The 19,336-nt window shown below is 42.4% G+C and overlaps 1 pseudogene across 1 annotated transcript; it reads left to right on the top strand.

The window, feature by feature from the left end:
* The first annotated feature begins 697 nt into the window (after nt 1-697).
* LOC100600617 lies at nt 698-1,219 on the top strand (annotated as a pseudogene). The gene has a single exon (XR_004028308.1). The product of XR_004028308.1 is annotated as a 60S ribosomal protein L21 pseudogene (transcript).
* The last annotated feature ends 18,117 nt before the right edge of the window (nt 1,220-19,336 follow it).

Genomic DNA, 19,336 nt, shown 5'->3' with positions numbered 1-19,336 from the left:
ATTATGGCTCACTGCAACCTCAACCTCCTTAGCGCCAGCAATCCTCCCACCTCAGCCTCCTGTGTAGCTGGGATTGCAGGCATGCACCACTATGCCCTGATATATTTGTTATTATTATTATTTTTTGTAGAAACAGGGTCTGCTTATGTTGCCCAGGCTGGCTTCGAACTCCTGGGCTCAAGTGATCCTCCCACCTTGGCCTCCCGAAGTGCTAGAATTACAGGTGTGAGCCACTGCACCCTGCCCAGGCATTCTGATTCTTAATTCAGTGATGTTTCCTAAATCTCTTGTTTCTCCTCAGATGTTGGTGGGCGGTATGGGGGTTAAAGGCATAAAGAGGTTGGGTGCAATAAGAAGCCAGGGTTCAGGGTCCACTTAGGCTGATAATGGCCACACTTTTCATGAGTTTGGCCATTTCTTCCTCTCTGAACTCCCAGACACTTCCCAATACTAGCTGGAAAGTAAAATCCTAGGCTACTCTCAGGTCTCCTACACAGGTGTATAGGAGACATGAAAGCAGAATTTTGCCATTATTGTGCTGGAAAGCCTAAGACAAGAATAAATAGGAAATCTGATCACACTAGCATCTGAAGTACCCAGCACTCTACGTGGTATAGTGTAGGTGCTCAAAAAAAGTCTCCTTCTCTTTTCCCAGAGGAGATGTATACTGCTTATTAAAAAATCATATTTTGGCCTTTCGGCCGGAACTGCCATCTTCCAGTAATTCGCCAAAATGACGAACACAAAGGGAAAGAGGAGAGGCACCCGATATATGTTCTCTAGGCCTTTTAGAAAACATGGAGTTGTTCCTTTGGCCACGTATATGCGAATCTATAAGAAAGGTGATATTGTGGACATCAAGGATATGGGTACTGTTCAAAAAGGAATGGCCCACAAGTGTTACCATGGCAAAACCGGAAGAGTCTACAATGTTACCCAGCATGCTGTTGGCATTGTTGTAAACAAACAAGTTAAGGGCAAGGTTCTTGCCAAGAGAATTAACGTGCGTGTTGAGCGCATTAAGCACTCTAAGAGCCGAGACAGCTTCCTGAAACGCGTGGAGGAAAATGATCAGAAAAAGAAAGAAGCCAAAGAGAAAGGTACCTGGGTTCAACTAAAGCGCCAGCCTGCTCCACCCAGAGAAGCACACTTTGTGAGAACCAATGGGAAGGAGCCTGAGCTGCTGGAACCTCTTCCCTATGAATTCATGGCATACTAGGTGTTAAAAAGAAAAATAAAGGACCTCTGGGCTGTAAAAAAAAAAAAAAATCATATTTTGGTCATAGGTAGCAATGTGCTGGTAAATGGCTCTCTAGAAAAAAAAAAGCCCTGATGGGTAACCTTTGCGGAATTCAGTGTGTAAACACCCTCACCAGGCTGCTTTCAACTAGTCATGTGAAATTGCGGAACACAGAGCTGGAAAGAGAAGTGCAGTTGGCTTTTGCAGCCCAGCGCCAGCCCAGCACACCGTGGGCCCACATCCTGGATTGTGAACCTAACAAGACATAAACTGTTTCTGAGCCAGAGAGCCAGGCACTGCACCTTCCTGCTGTGGTGCTAGAGCCCGTGTGCGTAGATGGTGATTCTTAGCTCAGAGAACAGTGGAAAGGAGAATGCAGTGGCAGGAGCCCTGGATCAGGCAGGCAGAGAGGGCCAAAGAGGGGACAGCTCTCGGAGGTGCTGTGGACCTGGAGCTCATCCCCCATCGGGGAACTAGCTTTTGTGATTTTACCTTTTGGTTTATTCTGAAAACACACAATCAAAAGTGAACCTCAAACTATCTAAACTAGGAAAGCCTACTGAGGGTCTTGCAGAAACTTCTACACATCGACAGTGGCAGGGTGTGATAACCTTCAGCCAAGACAGAGCAAGAAGGACTAGATTTGCCTTCCTCCCAAAAGCAACTAACAGACCAGACAGACCAAATGTAGAAAATGATGGTTTTAGACATCGTACACCAGGGAGTGAAACGATCTTGGAGGGCTCCCTGAGGGAGGGAAACAGACAGAGTCCTGTGATGCCCCAGTTTTCTGCCTTGAGAGAGTGCAGGGAGGGGTCCTGGGGGAGCTGGTGGACTCCCTGACTGTGGGAGATGGAGTGTAGATTACAGGGAGGTCAAGATGGTTAGAGTTTGAGGGAAGATTACTAGAAATGAGAGCTGCATAGAGAGAAACTCCAGAGATCTTGAGGGTCCCCCTGAAGAATTTGGCTGAGTCCTTGAAAGCATACACAGGTGAGTCAGTTGCCAGAGGCTGGGAAACCACTGGAAAGGAGGGGGATTCACACAGGGGCAGGGATGGTTTGTTTTTCCAACAGCCTGAGAAGAAAAGCCTTGTAATTCATGGCGTATTGGGAAGACACAGAGAGCTTTGACTGAGTGATGAGGGGAAATTAGCCCTAGACTAAAGGCTGCTGTGGTCCCCCTTTAAAAAGCTTAAAAGCAAGCCTCAGAATGATTAAACGATTTCAGAGTAATTTAACTGCCTTCCAAAATGAAGCTCAAAAATATTTATGGGAATTTAATTATACCTAGCATTCAACAAGGCAAAATTTACACTGTTACCCATAAAAATGAGCAGGCTTGCAAAGAAGCAGCAAAGACCAACTCATAACGGGAGAAAAGTCAATCAATAGAAAGAAATCTGGAAGTGAGGCAGATGAGCCTCTTCAATTAGTAGACAGGGACATTAAAATAGTTTTTCTAATTGTATTCCTTACATTTAAGGTGATAGAAGAAAAATATATTTTCTATTAGTAGAGACATGGAAGATATTCAAAAGACTCACTTGAACTTCTAAAGATCAAACATACAGTGTCTGAGATTAAAAATATGCTGGATGGGATTAACAGCAGATTAGACACTGCAGAAGAAAAAAAAATCAATGGACCTAAAGGTACAGCAAAAGGAAACACAAAGAGAAAAGGTGTGGCCAAAAAGTGAACAGTGCATCAGTGAGCTGTGAACCGACACTGGAGTGGAGGCAAACGGCTGCTGGGGAGAGCAATGGGGGAAGAAGTTAATCAGACATTCTCCTAACTTCTTTTTTGGCAATAGGAACAATAATTCTGTCAAAAATGTTTTTTAAACAAGTTCAAATTTGACTCTGCTTTGTAGGGTGAGAAAATGGTAGGCGGGGTGGATCCCATGCCTTTTTTGCTCCATAAACCTGAATCTCTGAAACGTTCTGAAAACATTGGTGAAATTGTGAATTGTCAAAGAATTATTGGAAACATAGCATTAAAAAAATACATGTGAAACAATGAAGCTAATAGATGATGATTACAGATTGCCAGCCTTGTGCTTTGTCTGATATTCTGGTTGTGTTTTAGATTTTTTTTTTTTTTTTTTTTTTTGAGACAGAGTCTTGCTCTTTTGCCGAGGCTGGAGTGCAGTGGCGCGATCTCGGCTCACTGCAAGCTCTGCCTCCTGGGTTCACACCATTCAACCTGCCTCGGCCTCTCTGAGTAGCTGGGACTACAGGTGCCCGCCACCGTGCCAGGCTAATTTTTTGTATTTTTAGTAGAGACAGGGTTTCACCATGTTAGCCAGGATGAGTCTCGATCTCCTGACCTCGTGATCCACCTGCCTCAGCCTCCCAAAGTGCTAGGATTACAGGCGTGAGCCACCGCGCCCGGCAAGTCTTTTAGATTTCTTGAGTTTTAGATTCATGCTAAACATGGGAATGCAAAGTTAGTCAAAGTTTCCTCAAACCTGGATTCCAGGTACTTGTCGATTGCTTGGAAAAAATTATCTAGCTGTATAAATCTGTGGTGTGTATGTTTCTTTCCCTGAAAATAAACCAAAGCAAACTACAATAATAACAATAATAGCAACAAGAAAAACCTTGAATGCCCAGAATAGGTACTTTTGATCATTTGCTACCTGTAAAACAAAACTTCAACTTCATAGCAATATAGTATTTCAGGAACAATATGGGCTTGGTAAAAAACGAAAGAGTGAAATCTAGGATTTAAATAAGGAAGAGGTTTCCAAATGGTGACTTCTTCATCCCTCTCAACAAGTGTTCCCCCAGGTGGCTTAGAAACCTTGAATTTAGGGATGCCATGACCTTAAGAGGGTCGGGGAGTGGAGGAGAGACTGTACAAGAAAATGCAAAACAAAAATGTACATTGATCTTTTCAACTGCTTTTCTCATTAGTCTTGTTTCTCATCAGCTGCAGTGAATAATGTGTGTGGAGGAGTAGGGGAAGAAGAGGGAGACAGAAGCCATTGGGCAATATTCTATTTTGTTTTTCTCATAGTATTTTTTCCCTTTGCTTTTCAGTTTTGTGACTTCCTTCTTTCCTTCCTTCCCTTTTTCGTTGTTTCCTTTTTTCCTTCCTTCCTTCCTCCCTCCTTTCCTTCCTTTTTCTTTTCTTTCCTTCCCTCTTTCTTTCTTTTTCCTTTCTTTCTTTCTTTCTTTCTTTTTCTTTCTCCCTTTCTCTCTTTCTTTCTTTTCTTTCTGTCTTTCTTTTTCTTTCTTTCTTTGTCTCTTTCTTTTCTCTCTCTTTCTTTTTCTTTCTTTCTTCTTTCTTTCTTTCTTCTTTCTTTCTTTCCTTCTTTCTTTCATCTTCCTCCCTTTCTCTCGGTTTTCTTTCTTTCTTTTTTCCTTTTTCTTTCTTTCCTTTTTCCTTTTTCTTTCTTTCCTTTTCTCTCTTTCTTTCTTTTTTTTTTTGACATGGTCTTGCTCTGTTGTCCAGGCTGGTGTGCCATGGCATGACTGTAGCTCACTCCTGCCTTGACCTACTCAGCCCAAACAATTCTCCCACCTCAGCCTCCTGAGTAGCTGGGGCCACAGGTGTGCACCACCATGCCTAGCTAATTTTTTAAAATTTTGTAGATATGGGATCTTGCTGTGTCTCCAGGGCTGGTCTTGAACTCCTGTGCTCAAGCAATCCTTCCACCTCAGGCTCCTGAGTAGCTGGGACTGTAGGCATATGCCATCATGCCTGGCTAATTTTTAAATTTTCTCTACAGATAGGGTTTCTCTGTGTTGTCCAGGATCATCTTGAACCCCTAGACTCAATGATCCTCCCACCTTGGCCTCCCAAAGTGCTAGGGTTACAGGCATGAACCACTGCACCCTGCCTAGAAGTTCCTATTGACATAGCCTCAAATTCAGATTCCTTCCCCAGCTGTGTCCAGTCTGCTAATGAGCCCATCAAAAGTTATTTCTAGCATTTCTTTTTGATTCTTTCTCAGAATTTTCTGAGGGAAAATTCTTCCTGAGGTAGGGAGAGAAGGCCTATTTTGAGCTTTCAAGGCAGAAGGATTTGGGCTCATTGTTTGGGGAGTACTGACTAAGAGGGGGGAGGCTCTGGTTTCTTCCAGGTTTGTGGCCCTGGTGAGTGGGTCTATGATAATATTGATGACTAGGCAGCAAACACAAGAAAGTGGAACAGGTTTTCTGGGCTTAGTGCAAGAACGGAAAGTATAATTTTGGCACTAACATTGAGTGGATTTGACCCACATGGGCCTTCTCTGCCTTATTATTTTTCTGTTTCTTCCTCCGTCTCTTCTTCCTCTTCCACCCTGGATGGGAAGGGAAGAGATGTTCTGGTCTTTGCTTGCTCGCTGACCTGCTGTGTGACCTTAGGCAATTTTCAGTCTGTACCATTTCCCAAATGCCCTTCTCTGGACAAGTTGCATCAGAATTGCCTGGGGGTGCTTATTAGAAATAAAAATGCAAGTCTGGCCAAGATGGCCGATTAGAAGGAGTTAGTGTGTGCCTCTCTCAGGGAGAGAAATGGAAGGGGCAAGTAAATACAGCACCTTCAACTGAGACATCCAGGTACAGGCACTGGGATTCATCAAGTAAACAATTCAACCCATAGAGAATGGAGAAAAGCAAGGCAGGACGAGTGCCCACCTAGGAGCAACATGGAGCCGGGGAGCCTCCCCTGCCCAGGCAAGCAGTGAGGGAGTGAGCAACCCTGGGGACCCACATTTCTCCCGTGGATCTTTGCAACCGTCAGGTCAGGAGATCCCTTAGCAAACCTACTCCACCAGGGCCTGCAGTCTGTTGCACAGAGCTATGTGGAGTTTTGGCAGAGCAGCTGCTCAGGCACACACAGAGACCCAGGAGCTTTAGATACCCAGGCTTCCTGGCAAAAGCAGCTTTAATTCTGGCAAAGCAGGAGTTTAGATCCCCATACATACCCCTAGGAAAGGGCTTGAATCCAGAGGGCTGAGCAGTCATAGTCTGCAGACGCAACTTCTATAGCACCCCACAAGATAAGACCCATTGAGTGGGAACTCCAGCCAGCCACGGGGAGCAACATTATGCCTCCCTGCGATGGAGCTCCCAGAAAGAGGGGCAGGCCGCCATCTTTGCTGTTTTACAGCCTTAGCCATTGTTGCCTTCAGTGCAGCTGCCTTATGGAAAAGTGGTCAGACTGCCTTTTTTATGCAGGTCCCTGACCCCATTTTTTCTCACTGGGCAGGACATCCTGACTGGGGTCACCAGTCACCTTTGCCACCTTTGTTTTCCAGCTGGCAGTAGTTCCGAGCCTCCCTAGGACAAAACTCCCAGTGGGAGGGAAATAACGGGCTGTCACCTTTGCTGTTTCATAGCCTTAGCTGTTGTTGCCTTTGTGCTCTAGGAAGTCTGAGGTGCCTAGGGACTGGAGCAATTCCCTGGCGCAGCACAGCAGCTCTATAGAGAAGTAGCCAGACTGCTTTTTCACATGGGTACTGGATCATGTTTCTCCTCACTGGGTGGAATCTTCTGACTGAGGTCTACAACTACCCTGCCAGTGTGTTTGGAGCAGCAACACATCCATACCTCCCCCGATGGAGCTCCCAGAGGGAGGGGCAGGCTGCCATTTTTGCTATTTTGTAGGCTTCCCTGTTGATACCTTCAGGTGCTGGAAAACCCAAGGTGACTGGAAACTGGAGTGGACCCCCAGCATACTGCAGCAGCCCTGTGGAAAAGTAGCCAGACTGTTTGTTACATGGGTCCCTGATCCCATATCTCCTCACGGGGTGGGTCCTCTGGGCCTGGGTCTCCAGCCACCCACCACCAGGGCTAATGAGTTGGTAGCAGCTTTTCAACTCCCTGGGACAGAGCTCCCAGTGGGAGGGCAGGTTGCCATCTTTGCTGTCTTGCAGCCCTCATCCTTGCTATGTCCAGCTTATGGAGAGTCCATGGGGATCAGGGGCTGGTCCAGACCCCAAGCACAGAGCACCCACCTAATGGTAAAGTGGCCAGACTGTTCTCCATACAGGCCCTGGTCCTCACTTCTCCTCACTGGACAGGGTCACCAAACCTGGGACTCCAGCACAACCACCCTGCCCCTCCCTGACCACTTTAATCACAGGCAGCTCAGCAGTTAAAGGAACACTCACATGCAGAGATGAGAAAGAACCAACGCAAGAACTCCAGCACTCAAATGGCCAGAGTGTCTTATGTCTTCCAAATGATCACACTAGTACTCCAAGAAGGGTTCTTAACCAAGCTGTGTTGGCTGAAATGGCAGAAATAGAATTCAAAATATGGATAGGAATGAAGATCATCGAGATCTTCCAGAGAATGGCAAAACCCGATTCAAGGAAACTAGGAATCACAATAAAATGATACAGGAGCTGAAAGATGAAATAGCCAGTATAAAAAAGAACCTAACTGCTCTGATAGAGCTGAAAAACACACTACAAGAATTTCACAATGCAATCACAAGTATTAACAGCAAAATAGACCATGCTGAGGAAAGAATCTCAGAACCTGAAGACCAGCTGTCTGAAATAAGACAGTCAAACAAAAATAATAAAAAAAGAATGAAAAGGATCAAAGAAAACCTTCGTGAAATATGGGGTTATGGAAAGGCCAAATCTATGAAACCCTGGCATCCCTGAAAGGGACAGGGAGAAAGCAAACAACTTGGAAAGATATTTTAGGATATCATCCATGAAAACTTCCCCAATGTTGTTAGGAAGGCCGATGGTCAAATTCAGGAAATAACAGAGAACCCCTGCAAGATTCTACACAAGATTATCCCCATAATCATCAGATTTTCCAAGATCAAAATGAAACAAAAAATGTTAAAGGCAGCTGGAGAGAAAGGGAAGGTCAGCTACGAAAGGAACCCCACCAGGCTAACAGGGGACCTCTCAGCAGAAACCCTAAAAGCCAGAAGATATTAGGGGCCTGTATTCAACATTATTAAAGAAAAAATCTTCAACCAGGAGTTTTATATCAGCAAAGAATTTCATATCCAGCTTTCACAGCAAAGGATAAATAAAATCCTTTTCAGAGAAGCAAATGCTGAGGGAGTTTGTTACCACCAGACCTGCCTTACAAAAGATCTTGAAAGGAGGACCAAATATGGAAAGAAAAGGCCATTACCAGTCAATACAAAAACACACTTAAGTACACAGACCAGTAACACTATAAAGCAACCACACAAACAAGCTGGCATAATAACCATCTAGCAACACAATGATGGGATCAAATCCTTATTCTATGAGGCCAGCATCATCCTGATATCAAAACCTGGCAGAGACACAACAAAAAAAAGAAAACTTCAGGCCAGTATCTGTGATGAACATTGATGCAAAAATCCTTAACAAAATACTTGCAAACCAAAAACAGTAGCACATCAAGAAGGCGATTTACTGTGATCAAGTAACATTTATCCCTGGGCTACGAGATTGTTTCAACATATGCAAATCAATAAATGTGATTCATCACACAAAGAGAACTAAAGACAAAAACCACATGATTATCTCAATAGATGCAGAAAAGGCTTTTGATAAAATTCAGCATCCCTTCATGATAAAAACTCTCAATACTCTAGGTACTGAAGGAACATATTGCAAAATAATAAGAATCATTTATGACAAACCCACACTCAACATCATACTGAATGGGCAAAAGCTGAAAGCATTCCCCTTGAAAACTAGCACAAGACAAGGATGCCCTCTCATCATTCATATTCAACATAGTATTGGAAGTCCTAGCCAGAGAAATTAGGCAAAGGAGAGAAATAAAGCCATCCAAATAGAAAGATAGGGAGTCAAACTGTCCCTGTTTGTAGACGACATGATTCTATATCTAGAAAACCTCATAGTCTTGGCTCAAAAGCTCCTTCAGCTGATAAACAACTTCAGCAAAGTTTCAGGATACAAAAATCATCATACAAAAATCACTAACTTTCCTATACACCAACAACAGCCAAGCTGAGGTCCAAATCAGGAATGAAATCCCATTCACCATTGCCACAAAAAGAACAAAATGTCTGGGAATACAGCTAATCAGGGAGGTGAAATATCTCTACAATGAGAATTACAAAAACCTGCTCAAAGAAATCAGAGATGACACAAACAAATGGACAACATTTCATGCTCATGGATAGAAAGAATATCATTAAAATGGCCATATTGCCCAAAGCCATTTACAGATCTAATGCTAATCCTACCAAACTACCAATGACATTCTTCACAGAACTAGAAAAAAACTATTTTAAAATACATATGGAACAACAACAACAACAAAAAACCCAAATAGCAAATGCAGTTCTAAGCAAAAAACAAACAAGCAAACAAAAAAACAAACAAAAACCCAAAGCTGGAGGCATCATGTTACCCAATTTCAAACTATACTATAGGGCTACAGTAACCAAAACACCATGGTACTGGTACAAAAACAGGCATAGACCAGTGGAACAGAATAGAGAGCCCAGAAATAAGGCTGCACATCTATAACCATCTGATCTTTGACCAACCTGACAAAAACAAGCAATGGGGAAAGGACTTCCTATTCAACACACAGTGCTAGGAGAACTGGCTAGCCAGAAGATTGAAACTGGACCCCTTCCTTACATGATATACAAAAATCAACTCAAGATGGATTAAAGACTTAAATGTAAAATCTAAAACTACAAAAACCCTGGAAGACAACATAGACAATACCATTCTGGACATAGGAACTGGCAAAGGTTTCATAATGAAGACACCGAAAGCAATTGCAACAAAAGCAAAAGCGACAAATGGGATCTAATTAATCTTAAAAGCTTCTGCAGATCAAAAGAAACTATCAACAGAGTAAACAGACAACCTACAGAATGGGAGAAAATAGTTGCAAACTATGCATCTGACAAAGGTCTTATTTCCAACATCTATAAGAAACTTCACCAAATTTAGAAGAAAAAAGCAACCCCATTAAAAAATGTGAAAAGAACATGAACAGACACTTTTCAAAAGAAGACATACATGTGGCCAACATATGGAAAAAAGCTCAATATCACCAATCATTAGAGAAATGCAAATTAAAACCACAATGAGATGCCATCTCATACCAGTCAGAATGGCTATTACTAAAAAGTAAAAAAAAAAAAAAAAAATGGATGCTGGTGAAGTTGTGGAGAAAAAAATGCTTATATACTGTTGGTGGAAGTGTAAATTAGTTCAGCCATTGTAGAAAGCAGTGTGGCAATTCCTCAAAGAGCTAAAAACAGAACTACCATTCAACCCAGCAATCCCATTACTGGGTATATACCCAAAGGAATATAAATCATTCTACCATAAAGACACAGGCACTCAAATGTTCATTACAGCACTATTCAAATAGCCAGGATGTGGAATCAACCTAAATTCCCATCAATGGCAGATTGGACAAAGAAAATGTGGTGCATATACACCATGTACTATGCCATAAAAAACAATGAGATCATGTCCTTTGCAGGAGCATGGATGGATCTGGAGGCCATTATCCTTAGCAAACTAACACAGGAATAGAAAACCAAATGCCACATGTTATAACTTATAAGTGGGATCTAAATCATGAGAACACATGGACACATAGACAGGAATAACAGACACTGGGGCCACCTTGAGGGTGGAGGGTGGGAGGAAGGAGAAGATCAGGAAAAATAACTATTGGGTACTAGGCTTAGTATCTGGGTGACAAAAATAATCTGTACAACAGACCCTCATGGCACGAGTTTACCTATAAAACAAACCAGGGGAGGAGCCAAGATGGCCGAATAGGAACAGCTCCGGTCTCCAGCTCCCAGCCCCAGCGACACAGAAGACGGGTGATTTCTGCATTTCTGCTTGAGGTACCGGTTTCATCTCACTAGGGAGTGCCTAACAGTGGGTGCAGGACAGTCGGTGAAGCGCACTGTGCGCGAGCCGAAGCAGGGCGAGGCATTGACTCACTCGGGAAGCGCAAGGGGTCAGGGAGTTCCCTTTCCTAGTCAAAAAAAGGGGAAGCAGACAGCACCTGGAATATCGGGTCAGTCCCACCCTAACTGCGCTTTTCCAACGGGCCTGGAAAACGGCACACTAGGAGATTGTGTCCCGCACCTGGCTCGGAGGGTCCTATGCCCACGGAGTCTCGCTAATTGCTAGTACAGCAGTCTGAGATCAAGCTGCGAGGCGGCAGCGAGGCTGGGGGAGGGGCGCCCGCCATTGCCCAGGCTTGCTTAGGTAAACAAAGCAGCCAGGAAGCTCGAACTGGGTGGAGCCCACCACAGCTCAAGGAGGCCTGCCTGCCTCTGTAGGCTCCACCGCTGGGGGCAGGGCACAGACAAACAAAAACTCTGCAAGAACTTCCACAGACTTAAATGTCCCTGTCTGACTGACAGCTTTGAAGAGAGTAGTGGTTCTCCCAGCACGCAGCTGGAGATCTGAGAACGGTCAGACTGCCTCCTAAAGTGGGTCCCTCACCCCTGAGCAGCCTAACTGGGAGGCACCCCCCCAGTAGGGACAGACTGACACCTCATTCAACCCGGTACTTCTCTGAGACAAAACTTTCAGAGGAACTATCAGACAGCTGAATTTGTGGTCTCACGAAAATCCGCTGTTCTACAGCCACCGCTGCTGACACCCAGCCAAACAGGGTCTGGAGTGCACCTCTAGTAAACTCCAACAGACCTGCAGCTGAGGGTCCTGTCTGGTAGAAGGAAAACTAACAAACAGAAAGGACATCCACACCAAAAACCCATCTGTACATCACCATCATCAAAGACAAAAAGTAGATAAAACCACAAAGATGGGGAAAAAACAGACCAAAAAAACTGGAAACTCTAAAAAACAGAGCACCTCTCCTCCTCCAAAGGAACGCAGTTCCTCACCAGCAACGGAACAAAGCTGGATGGAGGATGACTTTGATGAGTTGAGAGAAGAAGGCTTCAGACGATCAAACTACTCTGAGCTACGAGAGGAAATTCAAAACAACAGCAAAGAAGTTAAAAACTTTGAAAAAAAATTAGAAGAATGGATAACTAGAATAACCAATGGAGAGAAGGGCTTCAAGGAGCCGATGGAGCTGAAAGCCAAGTTTCGAGAACTACGCGAAGATTGCAGAAGCCTCAGTAGCAGATGCGATCAACTGGAAGAAAGGGTATCGCTGATGGAAGATGAAATGAATGAAATGAAAAGAGAAGGGAAGTTTAGAGAAAAAAGGATAAAAAGAAATGAACAAAGCCTCCAAGAAATTTGGGACTATGTGAAAAGACCAAACCTACGTCTGATTGGTGTACCTGAAAATGATGGGGAGAATGGAACCAAGTTGGAAAACACTCTGCAAGATATTATCCAGGAGAACTTCCCCAATCTAGCAAGGCAGGCCAGCATTCAGATTCAGGAAATACAGAGAACGCCACAAAGATACTCCTCGCGACGGGCAACTCCAAGACACATTATTGTCAGATTCACCAAAGTTGAAATGAAAGAAAAAATGTTAAGGGCAGCCAGAGAGAAAGGTCGGGTTACCCACAAAGGGAAGCCCATCAGACTAACAGCTGATCTCTCAGCAGAAACTCTACAAGCCAGAAGAGAGTGGGGGCCGATATTCAACATTCTTAAAGAAAAGAATTTTCAACCCAGAATCTCCTATCCCGCCAAACTAAGCTTCATAAGTGAAGGAGAAATAAAACACTTTACAGACAAGCAAACGCTGAGTGATTTTGTCACCACCAGGCCTGCCCTAAAAGAGCTCCTGAAGGAAGCACTAAACATGGAAAGGAACAACCGGTACCAGCCACTGCAAAAACATGCCAAATTGTAAAGACCATCGAGACTAGGAAGAAACTATAGCAACTAACGAGCAAAATAACCAACTAACATCATAATGACAGGATCAGATTCACACATAACAATATTAACGTTAAATGTAAATGGGCTAAATGCTCCAATCAAAAGACACAGACTGGCAAACTGGATAAGGAGTCAGGACCCATCAGTGTGCTGTATTCAGGAAACCCATCTCACGTGCAGAGACACACATAGACTCAAAATAAAGGGATGGAGGAAGATCTATCAAGCAACTGGAAAACAAAAAAAGGCAGGGGTTGCAATCCTAGTCTCTGATAAAATAGACTTTAAACCAACAAAGATCAAAAGAGACAAAGAAGGCCACTACATAATGGTAAAGGGATCAATTCATCAAGAAGAGCTAACTATCCTAAATATATATGCACCCAACACAGGAGCACCCAGATTCATAAAGCAAGTCCTGAGTGACCTACTAAGGGACTTAAACTCCCACACAATAATAATGGGAGATTTTAACACCCCACTGTCAGCATTAGACAGATCAACGAGACAGAAAGTTAACAAGGATATCCAGGAATTGAACTCAGCTCTACATAAAGTGGACCTAATAGACATCTACAGAACTCTCCACCCCAAGTCAACAGAATATACATTTTTTTCAGCACCACACCACACCTATTCCAAAATTGACCACATAGTTGGAAGTAAAGCTCTCCTCAGCAAATGTAAAAGAACAGAAATTATAACAAACTGTCTCTCAGACCACAGTGCAATCAAACTAGAACTCAGGATTAAGAAACTCACTCAAAACCGCTCTACTACATGGAAACTGAACAACCTGCTCCTGAATGACTATTGGGTACATAATGAAATGAAGGCAGAAATAAAGATGTTCTTTGAAACCAACGAGAACAAAGACACAACATACCAGAATCTCTGGGACACATTTAAAGCAGTGTGTAGAGGGAAATTTATAGCACTAAATGCCCACAAGAGAAAGCAGGAAAGATCCAAAATTGACTCCCTAACATCACAATTAAAAGAACTAGAAAAGCAAGAGCAAACACATTCAAAAGCTAGCAGAAGGCTAGAAATAACTAAAATCAGAGCAGAACTGAAGGAAATAGAGACACAAAAAACCCTTCAAAAAATTAATGAATCCAGGAGCTGGTTTTTTGAAAAGATCAACAAAATTGATGGACCGCTAGCAAGACTAATAAAGAAGAAAAGAGAGAAGAATCAAATAGATGCAATAAAAAACGAAAAAGGGGATATCACCACCGATCCCACAGAAATACAATCTACCATCAGAGAATACTACAAACACCTCTATGCAAATAAACTAGAAAATCTAGAAGAAATGGATAAATTCCTCGACAAATACACCCTCCCAAGACTAAACCAGGAAGAAGTTGAATCTCTGAATAGACCAATAACAGGTTCTGAAATTGTGGCAATAATCAATAGCTTACCAACCAAAAAGAGTCCAGGACCTGATGGATTCACAGCCGAATTCTACCAGAGGTACAAGGAGGAACTGGTACCATTCCTTCTGAAACTATTCCAATCGATAGAAAAAGAGGGAATCCTCCCTAACACATTTTATGAAGCCAGCATCGTCCTGATACCAAAACCTGGCAGAGACATAACCAAAAAAGAGAATTTCAGACCAATATCCTTGATGAACATTGATGCAAAAATCCTCAATAAAATACTGGCAAACCGAATCCAGCAGCACATCAAAAAGCTTATCCACCATGATCAAGTGGGCTTCATCCCTGGGATGCAAGGCTGGTTCAACATACACAAATCAATAAATGTAATCCAGCATATAAACAGAACCAAAGACAAAAACCACATGATTATCTCAATAGATGCAGAAAAGGCCTTTGACAAAATTCAACAACCCTTCATGCTAAAAACTCTCAATAAATTAGGTATTGATGGGACGTATCTCAAAATAATAAGAGCTATCTACGACAAACCCACAGCCAATATCATACTGAATGGGCAAAAACTGGAAGCATTCCCTCTGAAAACTGGCACAAGACAGGGATGCCCTCTCTCACCGCTCCTGTTCAACATAGTGCTGGAAGTTCTGGCCAGAGCAATCAGGCAGGAGAAGGAAATAATAGGTATTCAATTAGGAAAAGAGGAAGTCAAATTGTCCCTGTTTGCAGATGACATGATTGTATATCTAGAAAACCCCATTGTCTCAGCCCAAAATCTCCTTAAGCTGATTAGCAACTTCAGCGAAGTCTCAGGATACAAAATTAATGTACAAAAATCACAAGCATTCTTGTACACCAATCACAGACAAACAGAGAGCCAAATCATGAGTGAACTCCCATTCACAATTGCTTCAAAGAGAATAAAATACCTAGGAATCCAACTTACAAGGGATGTGAAGGACCTCTTCAAGGAGAACTACAAACCACTGCTCAATGAAATAAAAGAGGATACAAACAAATGGAAGAACATTCCATGCTCATGGGTTGGAAGAATCAATATCGTGAAAATGGCCATACTGCCCAAGGTAATTTATAGATTCAATGCCATCCCCATCAAGCTACCAATGACTTTCTTCACAGAATTGGAAAAAACTACTTTAAAGTTCATATGGAACCAAAAAAGGGCCCGCATCGCCAAGTCAATCCTAAGCCAAAAGAACAAAGCTGGAGGCATCACGCTACCTGACTTTAAACTATACTACAAGGCTACAGTAACCAAAACAGCATGGTACTGGTACCACAACAGAGACATAGATCAATGGAACAGAACAGAGCCCTCAGAAATGATGCCGCATAGCTACAACTATCTGATCTTTGACAAACCTGACAAAAACAAGAAATGGGGAAAGGATTCCCTGTTTAATAAATGGTGCTGGGAAAACTGGCTAGCCATATGTAGAAAGCTGCAACTGGATCCCTTCCTTACACCTTATACAAAAATTAATTCAAGATGGATTAAAGACTTATATGTTAGACCTAAAACCATTAAAATCCTACAAGAAAACCTAGGCAATACCGTTCAGGACATAGGCGTGGGCAAGGACTTCATGTCTAAAACACCAAAAGCAATGGCAACAAAAGCCAAAATCGACAAATGGGATCTCATTAAACTAAAGAGCTTCTGCACAGCAAAAGAAACTATCATCAGAATGAACAGGCAACCTACAGAATGGGAGAAAATTTTTGCAACCTACTCATCTGACAAAGGGCTAATATCCAGAATCTACCATGAACTCAAACAAATTTACAAGAAAAAAACAAACAACCCCATCAAAAAGTGGGCAGAGGACATGAACAGACACTTCTCAAAAGAAGACATTTATGCAGCCAGAAAACACATGAAGAAATGCTCATCATCACTGGCCATCAGAGAAATGCAAATCAAAACCACAGTGAGATACCATCTCACACCAGTTAGAATGGCCATCATTAAAAAATCAGGAAACAACAGGTGCTGGAGAGGATGTGGAGAAATAGGAACACTTTTACACTGTTGGTGGGACTGTAAACTAGTTCAACCATTGTGGAAGTCAGTGTGGCGATTCCTCAGGGATCTCGAACTAGAAATACCATTTGACCCAGCCATCCCATTACTGGGTATATACCCAAAGGACTATAAATCATGCTGCTATAAAGACACATGCACACGTATGTTTATTGCGGCACTATTCACAATAGCAAAGAGTTGGAACCAACCCAAATGTCCAACAACGATAGACTGGATTAAGAAAATGTGGCACATATACACCATGGAATACTATGCAGCCATAAAAAATGATGAGTTCGTGTCCTTTGTAGGGACATGGATGAAACTGGAAAACATCATTCTCAGTAAACTATCGCAAGGACAAAAAACCAAACACCGCATGTTCTCACTCATAGGTGGGAATTGAACAATGAGAACTCATGGACACAGGAAGGGGAACATCACACTCCGGGGACTGTTGTGGGGTGGGGGGAGGGGGGAGGGACAGCATTAGGAGATCCACCTAATGCTAAATGACGAGTTAATGGGTGCAGGAAATCAACATGGCACATGGATACATATGTAACAAACCTGCACATTGTGGACATGTACCCTAAAACCCTAAAGTATAATAAAAAAAAAATAAACAAAAAAAAAACAAACCTGCATATGTCCCCCTAAACCTAAAAGTTAAAAAAATAAAAATAAAAATGCTTGGACCTATCCCAGGTCTACTGAATCTGGGTTTCTCAGGGAAGAACCAAGTGTCTCTATTTAAATTTTTAAATTTTTAAAGTTTGTACGTAATTTAAAAGTTACAGAAAAGATGCAATAATCACACAAAAAAATTCATAAATAACCTTACCTAGATGACTGAAATGTTAACATTTTACTACATTTGTGTGTGTGCACTATTTCTCTCTTCATGTATTTATTATATGTGCACATATATAATATCTATGCATATTATATGTATATATTTATATTTAGGTATAAGCTTTTTTTCTGAGCCATTTTGGAGAAAGTTACAGATATGATGCCTCTTTACTCTTAAATACCCTTGTTTCATAAAACTAAGGGATTATCTTATAATGCACAGTGTGATTATCAAAATCAGGAAATTAACATCAGTGCAATATTATTATTTAATTTTAAAACCTTATTAGATTTTGCCAGTGGTCCAACAATGCCTTAATCAGAAAAGTAAATTCAAAATCGTGTACTCCATTGCCCTGTCTTGTTAGCCTCTGTTAATCTGGAACGGTTCCTGAGACTTTGCTTAAATTTCATGACATTGGCACTTTTGAAGAGTACAGGTCACTGATTTTGCAAAATGTCCTTCAATTTGGGTTTGCGTGATGATTCCTTGTGATTGGATTCAAGCCGTGCACTATGAGCAGTTGTACAACAGAAGTGAACGTGCATCCTTCTCTGGGCCTCAAATCAGGAGGCTCCTGCTGTTGATCCATTGTATCACTGGAAATGGTATCTCTTATCGTTTGGTTAAGGTGGTCCCTGCGAGACTTCTCCACCATAAAGCTATTTTATGAGTTGCTTTGTAATTAATAAGTATCTTGAAGAAAGATGTTGAGATGATATAAGTCTCCTGGAATCCTGATGACATGCACCCACTGGCTTTGGCATTCCTTGAAGGAAAATCTCCACTTTCGTTAACGTTTTCAGGGGATTCTGGCAGCCCCAGCCTGGCTGGTCTGAGCAGCAGTTCTGGGAACCTTGGCACTCCCTGCACAGTGAGCTTCCTGAGGCTTTGATCTGTCCCTCTGGGCAGATTGAGGAGCTTTGGTCTGTCCCTCTGGGCAGCCCCAGCGTTTGGCCCACTGTCTGGTTCACAGCAGGGTCCAATGAATGAGTGAGGAAAAAGAGAGTCAGAGGCAACTGTGTGTTCCCTCTGGGGTTCTGTGTCATTATTGGTAAAACGAGGATGATAACTAGTTACAACTTTGACATTTCATGATTGTATAAGTTTCCACATCCCCCACTGAGGTGGTTAATCCCATTATACAATGCTTTCTTCCACATAGTAGGCTGGGGTTATTTATGTCATTGAAAAAAAAATAAAAAGAAACCAAGATATATTCCACAGCTCAACACAAGCCATAGGATGTGAAGGTTGGAATGAGTTCATTCAGATTCATTCATTCAGCAGATATTCATTGCATGCCTTCGGTGCACCAGGTGCTGCCACAGAGGTTGGGAATCCACTGGTCACAGTGGATATGGTCCAGCCCCATAGAGCGTGCAGCCCAGCAAGGCTAAAAACTGCCCCTTTTCTCTGTTCTAGTCTAGCAGTTGCTGATGAGTGAGGACAGATGCCCAGAAACAATACCCCACTGCTAATCCTGATGCAGATATGGCCCAGGCACCTCTCAGGAGGTGAGCAAAGCTGTACAATGTCCAAAAAGGAGCTCCCAGGAAGAAAGCCATGTAATTCAGAGTTGCTTATGAAATTTCGTATTAGCATTACTCATCTAAACTTACGTATTTTGTTGTGGAAAACACTTTTTTGCATTGTTTTTAAAGTAACGAATCTGATCACAGTCCAGTCTTATTTCTCAAACCAGCCTGTAAGGCAAGAGCCAAGATAAATCCTTGATACTTTCTGACTCATAAGTAAAGTCAAGTCACTTATATACAGATGAACTTTCCAAAATAAGATTAGTGAGTTCATGATAGTGAGTTAATTACCACAGTGCTGGTGTGTACATTATAATTTAGATGAGTAAACTAATGTCCTGCAATAAACATATTATGACAAATACAGTTTCCTAAAACAAACAAAATAGTGAGGAAATGCAAGTTTCCATAACAAGAATACAAAGCAAATGTAACCTAAAGATTAAGGGT

The sequence above is a fragment of the Nomascus leucogenys genome, chromosome 3 (genome assembly GCF_006542625.1).
Source record: "Nomascus leucogenys isolate Asia chromosome 3, Asia_NLE_v1, whole genome shotgun sequence".
NCBI classification, from domain to species: Eukaryota; Metazoa; Chordata; class Mammalia; order Primates; family Hylobatidae; genus Nomascus; species Nomascus leucogenys.
The sequence above is the reverse complement of the archived record's forward strand: the minus strand, read 5'-3'. Positions and strand labels throughout refer to the sequence as shown.